At 41.9% G+C, this 10,445-nt stretch overlaps 1 pseudogene; it reads right to left on the minus strand.

Annotated features, from left to right (window-relative positions):
* Positions 1–902: 902 nt before the first annotated feature.
* Positions 903–10,164, minus strand: LOC119332820 (annotated as a pseudogene).
* Between the last annotated feature and the right edge of the window lie 281 nt (positions 10,165–10,445).

Consider the following 10,445-nt stretch of genomic DNA (forward strand, 5'->3'; position numbering starts at 1 on the left):
GTAAATTTTGTCTTATTTCATAAATAGAAAGAAAACGTAAGGAAAATATATAATCTCCGTAAAAATATTTCATGTTACGTAAAACTACAAACATAAAAACATAGTGTAAAATATACATAGAACACAATTTTTCTTGTCTTATGACCTATATTTTTCCTGTAACGATTCGGCACCTTTTAAATCACCTCCACAAATAACTGCACATGTTCTTGCTACCCCGGTTGGCGCCACGTTTTAAATTGCAAGCCCGACTCCTCCTTTCATTTGTGCTTGACTCTCTTAGTTGTTGCAATGGAAGATTTTGGAGTTGGCCGTGCAAGCAACAGAAGGGGCAATCTATAGCTTCAAGCAATAAAATTAAACGCAGGGAAGTGGTAGATCACTTTTATTTCTGTACGTGTCGTTCTATGGACAAACGTGGATCCTTGATCTTCTTCAAACCTTTTTATCTTCCGGTATTCAGTTGGGCATAACAAGGGCATGCTTGCATGCGGCAGACTTGGTGGTGCTGGCTGCAGCTGCTCGTGAGTGAATAACTGCGTTTCGTTGTGTAGTTAAACTAGTGGCTGGGGCCTGCCATTGGCACGCCTCCTGAGCGTTCATGTGCGCACTTATCTAGCTTACGCACATGCGTGGGTCTAGGTTGATCCTTGATGGCACTTATATACAACAAAAGTGATTTGGCTACAGGTGAATATAGCTATTGGACATGATGAGGGGGTGCTCCTCTGGTCGCGCTATCGTGCGCACTAATCATGTTGCCACAGTTGTTTACGCCTATTGATAGCAACAAAAATAGTAGCTCCTAGAAACCTATGTCATGGCTCTTTTAAATCACAATCATACACCTCTTATCAAGAGACTGAACAAATTATTCATTGCCAAACCAGAAAGTGCCATTCATGCACATCAGGAAAGAATATTCATAAGTAAAATAGCACCTCACATTAAGATGAGTCAACTGCTATGAACCAAAAAACTCAGGTGGTACTACTTCAATCCTACTATAGACTACAACCCTGTCAGTGAACTATGGGAAGAAGAAAAAAGCGAGCAACAGCCGACCATCTTCAAAACATAGAAGAAACTGGGTCATTTAATTGAAAAAATGGGGCAGTAGAACCCTCACCTCATAATGGACCTTGTGTTTCTTGTCTCTCATGCGGGTTCTGCAGAATAAGATTGTATAACCAATCAGCAGGAAGTCAATCTTAGTTGCACATAGAAAAACATTTATTTGGTGGAAGAACCTTGTATGGTGTCTATTGTTCTATTTAAGAAATAATATATTTGTAAGAAAGAGAAACATCTTTCTCCAAACAAAAAGGAAAAGGTAAAATATGATGAACACTGGAACAAAATATTATCTTGCATCACATGAAACAAATAAAGACAAGTCAAAAAGCAGTACAAATACACCCAGATAATGAATAGCTATATTAAATCTCACAGAAAAGGTGCTTCAGCAGTATAGATGTTTAGAAAAGCACATACTACTTTGTCTTCTATTTATTTCTTAACATAGAGGACAATGCAGAGCATATAAGCAAATAAATAAGCACAAAGTTGCTCCATTTTCCATGAATAACAAAACAAGGAAATCTTGACATCCTCTACTCAAACATCAGAAATCACAAATTTTAAAATAAATAAATGTTGAAAATTTCTCTGAACCCAAAGGATTTCTTTTTCTTGATTGCGATGGAAATCCATGTGCGCATTCATCATGTACTAACCCAGTGAAGAACAAATACAAGTACAATCATCATTGTTATAGTACGTTCCAGTGAAAAATAGGAGGGGGGGCATCATGTGGTGAAACCATGTTGGAAGAACCTAATAATCAAATAACAAAAGTATTGGAGCCTTCCATTCGTTTTCTTTCTCTTCCATGATCATCTCTGATACGATAGGCATATTCCTTGTCAAACTGAAACGAAAATTACTGAGACACAAATTAACAAAATGATTTGATCACTCAAATCTATAAAGCACTAATTTCTTCACTCCCATTATTATGGCATCCTAAAAGTTAAAACATGTGAAATTAGTAATAAGCCTGCTATAACACCAAACGGCGTAAGAGTTGGTACTGTCTAACCCAAGTAAAAAAATCATTTGCTTTTGGGACCATCATCCAAGTACCAATATCCTCTGTTACAAAATGCTCTTTACAAGTCTAAATTGGTTTCATTAAGTATGGTGTGTTTATTCGGTGTTCGATTTAGCTACTCGATGCAAATCTAGAAGTTGTGTAATACCTGATAATGCGAGGAGATTTTTCAGTATGAATGTATGATTCTTACAGAACTGAGTTGAGTAGTTCACTCATGGCCCTTGAGCATGTAACATTTGACTCTCTCTAAGCTTCAGGTTGGAAGGATCAGTGATAACAAAAATTTGAGACCCATGCAGCTACAAAGGCAAATATTGTAGCTCTCGTTTGAAGGGAAGACACCGTAACCGGGTATAGCTGGATATTTCAAAAATAGTTCAGAGAATTGCAAGACTTAAGTTGCGCAGTCAGAACAATTTTCTCAAAACAATGTGCTAAAAATGAAAATGCGTAAAACTTGCTTGCTTAAATGTTGGTACACCAATGGTTCATTGTCCTGATCCATTGGGATTTAAATAGAATGCTAGTATATCATGGTCCCAGACCTCATCATCATTACTGGAAGAATCACAACGTGCTGCAAGCTTACCTGGAAATGAAGTTTGTAACTATGGTCACAATTCAACTCTCAAACAACACGGTAGTTCAGATTTTAGCCAGCCTAGAAAATTTCACACCACAAGAGCACTAACCATACCAAGAGTTGACCACACAGTGACTCAGTAACAACAAACTGTACTAAACATAAATGATGCAACATATACTACATTTTGTCTTTCAAACAATGTCGGTGCGGGACTTGCCTGAGGAATCAACGCTTCGACGCTCTGCGCATTATGCCATCACCTGTTCTAGAATCAAACTATGATCAATTCTGTAAAGAAATTAGTCATTGATCAATTCACTAATTAGATGGTTTAATGGAAAAATATATATACCAGTGAGTGTCAGACATCCTCCTGTCCTTCCGAATAGGCCTCTGCCACTCCTCGATCAGACTTCCACTTCATGTATTCTACACGCAGGCACAACAAAGCTTTAAGAAATGTCAATCTTCATCAGCAAGTGATCCTTGGAAATCCTATAAAATTTCAGATAGAAGTGTGAAATATGAAGAACCATTTTCTAACAACATTTCTCCACCCTTCGTGACAGAAGAAACTTGATAATGATACCAAATAAGGCATAAAAAGTATTTGCTAGAATTACTAACCCTGTATGCGAGATGGAGCATAATGTTATCAGGGTGCCAACAATGCCTACTGGTCCTGAGCCAGAACAGTTCTAAAGGCGGCCATCAATTCTATAGTTTTTTCTCCTTGAAGTGGTATGTATGTGATTTCTAAACATGTTGACTTTTCGTAAAACTGTTCACTAGACATCTGAAGTGTGCTGTTGCTCAGTTTAGGAGGGAAAGAGAGAACACATCTTCTCAGGTTGCAGCCTAGTGGTTCAAGTTATTCTGTTGAAATTCTTCAGTTCCTAGAAGATTTCAGTTTAAATGTAAAAGATTCAGATTTGTTATTTTGTGAACTAAGCAGACCAGTTATTTCCTTTCTTCCTCTCTCCACAACAGAGCAACGGCAGAAATAGTATGGAGCAGCAGCAAGAAGTAGCACTGAGCAGACTGAAGTGATCTAGTACTGAATATGCCTAGTGATTCAAGTTAACCTGTTGAAATTCTTCAGTTCCTATCAGTCAGCATGTACACCCAGCCCATTGAATGTTTAGAAAACTGAAGTGATCTACTACTCTTTGCTCATGCTATCAATCATAACAGGAAGACTGCAACGAACTATTACCGACAAAGCTGCAATCTCATGTCCCCCGGCCCCGAAGTTTATGCGAAGGCGAAATGGTTCATCATGGGATAAAAGTCATCCCATTCGAAATGGTTCTAATCAACATACTTGTCACTCGATTGCCTCTGCACTGAGCTGCAGCGTGGGCAGAAAAGCCATGGCCTCGCCGTCAATGGCATGACTCTCCTCATCGTCCGTGAAGCACTTGGTGGCGAACTTGACGCTGCCCAACAGATATAGCATTACTATTAGTTCTCAGCAGGCGCAATGCTAGAAAGAAGAGGAGATACAAAAATGGCGCTAGGTAGTAGTGGTAGTAGTACACGTGCCTTGCGCCGGTGGCCTTGATGTGGAGCGCCTGCACCTGCGCAACCACCGACGTGCACCGGCGCCGCGAACTTGAGGGACTGGCTCGCGTACACGGCTCCAGGCTGCACGAAGACAAGAAGCAGCCGTCAGATCAGGCGGGGTCCCGTCGACCGGGCGCCATGCCCGCCAGCCATTCGGCAGAATGGCAGAGGGGGAGGAAAGGAGCGTACGACGCGGGAGGCGATGAGGGTGGGGAAGAGGGAGGCGAAGAGCATGCCGTGCACCACGCGGCCGCGCTGGAACCCGCCCGTCCAGGTGGACGGGGTTGCGGTCGCCGCTCACCCCGGCGTACGCCGCCACGTCGTCCTCCGTGAACAGCCGCCGGGGCGCGCGCAGCGCATCGCCCACCTTCAGCAGCGCCGCTGGGACGGCCGTCGTCGATGCCCTCTCCACCACAAACGACCTCCCCTGCACCTGCGGGGCTCTCCTGCTCCTCCTCTTCTTCCTCCTCTCCTCCTCCTAAGACCACCACCCCGGCACCCAAACGGAGTTTAGAGAACAGCGGAACCCGATGGCGCATCGATCATGGGGGAGCGCCATGGCACGGCGGAGGAGAAGAATCTGGGATGGGGGAGGCGGCGGCGGGCGAGAGGTAGCATGGGAGAAAGAGGGAAGAGGAGAGGAGGCGGCGGCAAAGAGGAAAGGCGTCATGGCCTCGTGGAGTCGTGAGTGAGACACGGGTTAGTAAAGCTGACTAAAGAGTACTTTATAGTACTCCCTTCGTTTTTATTTATTCCGCATATTAAAGCTGACTAAAGTCAAACTTTGTAAAATTTAATCAAATTTATAGAAATGAATATAAATATTTAGCATAACAAACCTATATGATGTGAAAGTACATTCAACAACGAATTTAATGGTATTAATTTGTTATTGTATATGTTAATATTTTTGTCTATAAACTTTGTCACAGTTTGTAAAGCCTCACTTTGACCAAAACTAATATGCTGAGTAAATAAAAACGGAGGGAGTAACATTTACGTACTTGAGTCCTACATAGTATGTATCGACGTGGCGTCTTAATGATGATTATCATAATATGTATATATTATTTCCTCCGTTCCAAATTAGTTGACTTGGATTTATCTAGATACAGATTCATCTAGATACAGATTTATCTAGATACAGATGTATCTAGACAAATCTGAGTCAACTAATTTGAAACGGAGAGAGTACTACTTAGACTTGATGTGTGCGTTGAAGGTTTGTCCATGCATTGCATATGCATGTATGTGACGGATGTGTGTGTGTGTGTGTTTTGAATAGTTCAAGGTTGGTCCACGCGTGCATGCTTGCATTATGACAAAAGAAATAGAGCGTAAGAGAGACTACTTTAAATTTGTACAATTCACATTTTAACGTATTTCATCCTGAAATTGCACACGAATATTAGTAAACCGTTACACCGGGACCTTCATTCGGAACCGTCCGTGGGACGAGAACGTTGGTCACGTGGGCCGAGGTCTGCCGCGGAGCAGATTGCGTAGCCTATTACTAAGCCTACCGGGATAAACAAGTAAGAAATGCAAATAGGGAAAGTAGCTGGGGAGGGGAACTTTTGGTCTATGGGGACATATGCATCCTATATGGAATTTTTTTAGTAATTCAACAAAAAGTCAAAAATTCCTGAATTTTTTTTTGAAATAAATTTGACCTTCTATTGTACTCGTGAAAAATAAAATCCACAAAAAAAATATCATTTTGACTTCTTTTAAAAAAAGACAAATTTCCGGTCAAAATAGCGTGAATAGTGACCTATAATAGCAAATAAATTTTGTCTTTTTCGCTGTGAAGTCAACATATTTTCTTTTTTGTGAAAATTGTGTATACTAGTGCGTAAGTAAGTCAACTTTATTCTAAAAATAGTTTCTTAACTATTTTGAGTTTTTGTTTAACTATTAAAAATAAATCCCCATATAGGGTACACTAGCACATATGCCCGTGCATTGCAACGGGAGATAAAATAGTTTGCATTTAAAGGTAGTCAGAATTATATGTGTAAGCAAAACCCTGTGTGCACACAAAAAAGGAACATTTGACATCTCGGTTTCGCCGCGTGTGAAGGAATGAATCCGCTATTTTTTCATTCATTGATGATGTCATTTAAAAGTTTTGTTATGTCATCTTACGGTAGAGAAGGCCCATGAGTTATTCAATATACTCTTCTTTTCAATCCTTTCTATTGAGAGGATTTTAAGGTATGAAGTTGCTGAATATTCTAGAAAACATGAACAATTTTTTAAATTTCAAAATTATGTACACTTTCGTATAAACGCGAACAAAATATGAAAGGCAACATCTTTTAAAATTCACAAACATTTTCTGAAAACACCAACTTTTTTATGAAAACATGAACATTTTTTGAATTTGTGTACATTTTTTTAAACAGGAACATGTGTTGAAAATTAATAAGATTTTTTAGAAAATGTGTATCTTTTATACACGAATATTATTTTTGATTGTGAAAATTTCACTAAAACAAGATTGTTTTTTGAAATGCCATTTTATTTTTAGAAATCTCGAACAATTTTGAAAAGCAATATTTTTGAAGAAAATAAAAAAATGCAAGTTCCGAATTTTCTTCAAATAGAAACAAAATTTTGAAATTTTTCCAAATTTTTTTTTAAGTCTGAGCATTTTTTGAGAATTTTTAGTTTAGGAAATAAATTCTAAGAAAATTAAACTTGGAATGGAAAAAAGAGGTAGGGAAAGAAGGAACTGAAACACAGAATAAAAGAAAAATGAGCCAACACATTATTGGCTGTCCTGTGCGAAACTCGGACTATTTGTCGCCCAGTGCGGAAAATAGAGTTTTTTCAGCTGCGTGGGCAAAAGAATAAGTGGGCTGACTTCGCTGGGCCACAGTATGCGGCCCACATATGAAAATTCTTTTTTGTAGAAGACAAACGCATAAGAATTTAATACCACCTCGGATAGGAAAAAAATATTTTCTATGGTGAACGAATGAAAAAGTTAGCGAAACGCACCTTGCTTTATTAGTAGGTATAGATATGTACCCAGGAACCATTGGGTATTTCCCAAGTAGCTGGACCATATCCCAACGTGAATATGTGAAGCAAACCTTGAAAGCCCCTCTTATGAATTTCTTACTTTGAAGACTCGACAAAGTCTAAACCTACTGCTATCGCTCAGCACGTTATGCAGGATTAATTATTTCAGCTACAATTGAAGCAAGTTTGACATTTGATCCTCTGACATGCGATGTATTTAACTCTGACAGAGTAAGCCACCGAGCTGCCGACCACACGCGCCACCATCTACCAATACCCTTTTTTTTTGTCAGAACGAGTTGTAGTACTATAGTTGCTGCTACTAGGCCCTATTGAAGGAATGGCATTTACTCGAGCATTATGTTGGTTGCTAAATATTAGAGGTTAGAATCAGGGCTTTAACCCCTTCTTCTTCCTCTCTATTTTTCTTACACCATTAAGCACTAGCAATCTTTTTTTTGCGAGAGAAATTTTCAATCTATTCATCAATCATGGCAGTACAGAGAACACAAGAGGTAATAAAAATTACAACTAGGTCTATGGACCAACTAGCGACGACTACAAGCACTGGAGCGAGCCGAAGGCGCGCCGCCGTCATCACCCCTCCATCACCGGAGCCGGGCAAACCTTGTTGTAGTAGACAGTCGGGAAGTCGTCGTGCTAAGGCCCCAAAGGACCAACACACCGGAGCAGCAACCATCGCCGATGAAGAGAGTTGTAGATTGGAAAGATCAAACCTGGAACCACACGAACGAAGACAAACAAAAACTGGATCCAAAGAGATCCACCGAAGACCAGCACCGACCGAATCCCATGAGATCCGACGGAGACACACCTCCACACATCCTCCGACAATGCTATTCGCACCATCGGGACGGAGATAGGACGTGGAAGACATTATTGCTACGGAGGGACATCGCCGCCGCCAAACAACCCCAACCAAAACGTTCAACCTAGCAAAAACAAGAACGGGGTCCCTCCCGCCGGCGGGGGGCCGAGATCCTCCGCACCTCCATAGGCCAAAGGCCATCGGAGGCGGGGCGGATCTGCGGCGGCGCCGAAGGGAGGATAGAAAGCACGCTAGACTAGGATTTACAGCATATGCAAGTGCGGGGGCACTCAGGTCCTTAGTGTCAGCTTTTTATTTTGGCTTTCGATTTTCAAAGTTCTGTATCTTTTAAATGAAGAAAAATCAAAATTAAGTCCAAAGCACCGTTAGTGCTTAAAGCTTTTGCTTGTACTGGATACCCAAGGGGAAAAAAGTCCAGCTGCGAGCAATTGGCCCTCAAACGGCAATTGCCCTCTGTGCCTCGTCACGCCGGAGGACTGCAACCATCTATTCGTACACTGCAGATTCACACAACAAGTGTGGCTGTGGTTCAGAATTTGGACACGGGCGGATTTTCAGGTGCCAGCGGATCGTTTCACTAGTACTGAAGACTGGTGGCTGCAAGCACGTAAAGAAGTTCCCAAGCCCACCGGTCGTGATTTTGACACAATCGCTATCTTGATTCACTGGAAGATTTGGAAGGAAAGAAATTCCAAATTTTTTTGAGCAGAAAGCAAGCAATCCATTCAGGGTTTTGGATCTGGTCAGAGAAGATATTGGGACATGGAGGGCGGCAGGTTGTGTTTCAGACATCAGCAACCTCTCTTGAGTCGCTGGCTAGGTTCCTTTTGGCTGATTTGGACGGCCTCTGTTGTCGCTTGTATTTCTGGTTTTTGATAACTTCTGCTGTCACTCTTGTATTTTGGATCATTTTCTTCCGTGGGTTAACTCTTGCTGTATTGTTTCCCCTTGATTCTGAATAAAGTTCGGCCGACGGCCCTTCGACGACCAGCTGCGAGCAGCCTGCAACTAGCAAGGCTGAGATGCGACCTTGGGAGGGGAGGAAAATAGACACCCAAAAGATGCTGCTTTAGAGTACTGTGTCAGGTTTTAATTTAATCTAATAGTACTCTGTACTCCTACAGATGCTGTCGCGCCATCGTGTTCTGTGAATTGTTAAACGTAGTATCTCCCGTTTCTCTGCCTCGTGAATCCAAGCAGTTGAAAGTGTATTAGTTTAACCTGATATTAGTGCGTGCGAGGATCTTTCCGCGCCAACTTAACCCTAACCAAAAAGGAAGACGTATTCCACCCATCACCTTTCCGCGAGCTGATTGATGTGGCTTCACTTCTAATCTCCGAGTTTGACTAACAGCTAGTAGGGATTAGTTTCGTAATGCTACCTGTCTATTAAGTATGCCCCGCCAGCTCAAGCATCTGTACCTCTAACCTACCGTATCGTAAAGGTCAATGCGATGGGATTCTAACATTTCTTGTTCAAAAGGAAGACTTCATGCATATACAAATAAAATATGTGATCGAGATAACAGTGGTTGGTACTACCCGGCCTCTGCATCAACTAAAAAACGACCACTTGACTTTTTTTCTTCTTCTGGACAAGGAGGTTAAAAAAACGGCCTCTGCATCAATCAATGTATACAATCATCTTTATTAATTGTTCATCAAAGGCCTGACAAAGACATATGTCAAGCCATGCAAAGCCACCACTCACATCTACAAATTCGATAATGTGAAGTAATTTCACTCCACATATTTAAAACCGGTGTCGTCACGGATCCATCCATATAACGCGTCGAAACGTACATCTGGTGCAGCAAACCTAAAGCGTACACCACTTGCACACGGTTTAGAAGCCGTCATCATCATCGAACCGCTGACCCATCTTTAGGAAAGACATCCGCATCATTCTTACGAGTCCGGCCATCCGCCGACGCCAGTACGGCGCACAACAATACACCTCCCAGCGCGCAAAATGCTGAGCACGTCGCGGTCGCTGCTGGTACACCGCAGCACCATGCCGCCAAGTCCGACCAACCGACACAGGTTGAAGTATCTGGAGGATCTGTCGTGCGTGGCATCTACCGAATAGACATGACACATCGTAGCACCTGTCGGCCAGGCATGACTTGACATCTCCACCGAAGTTCGGGGCAAGACGAATCCACTCCACATGTTGCCTCTGTCTTCCAGCGCTATTCCATAAATGATGCTCCCTAGAGAGAAACGACACCGTACTGTCGCCATCGTCCGATCTGGAAGACCAGATCCAATGGTATCCCCTGGAGCAGCACAAGTGG

The sequence above is a fragment of the Triticum dicoccoides genome, chromosome 7A (genome assembly GCF_002162155.2).
Source record: "Triticum dicoccoides isolate Atlit2015 ecotype Zavitan chromosome 7A, WEW_v2.0, whole genome shotgun sequence".
NCBI classification, from domain to species: domain Eukaryota; kingdom Viridiplantae; phylum Streptophyta; class Magnoliopsida; order Poales; family Poaceae; genus Triticum; species Triticum dicoccoides.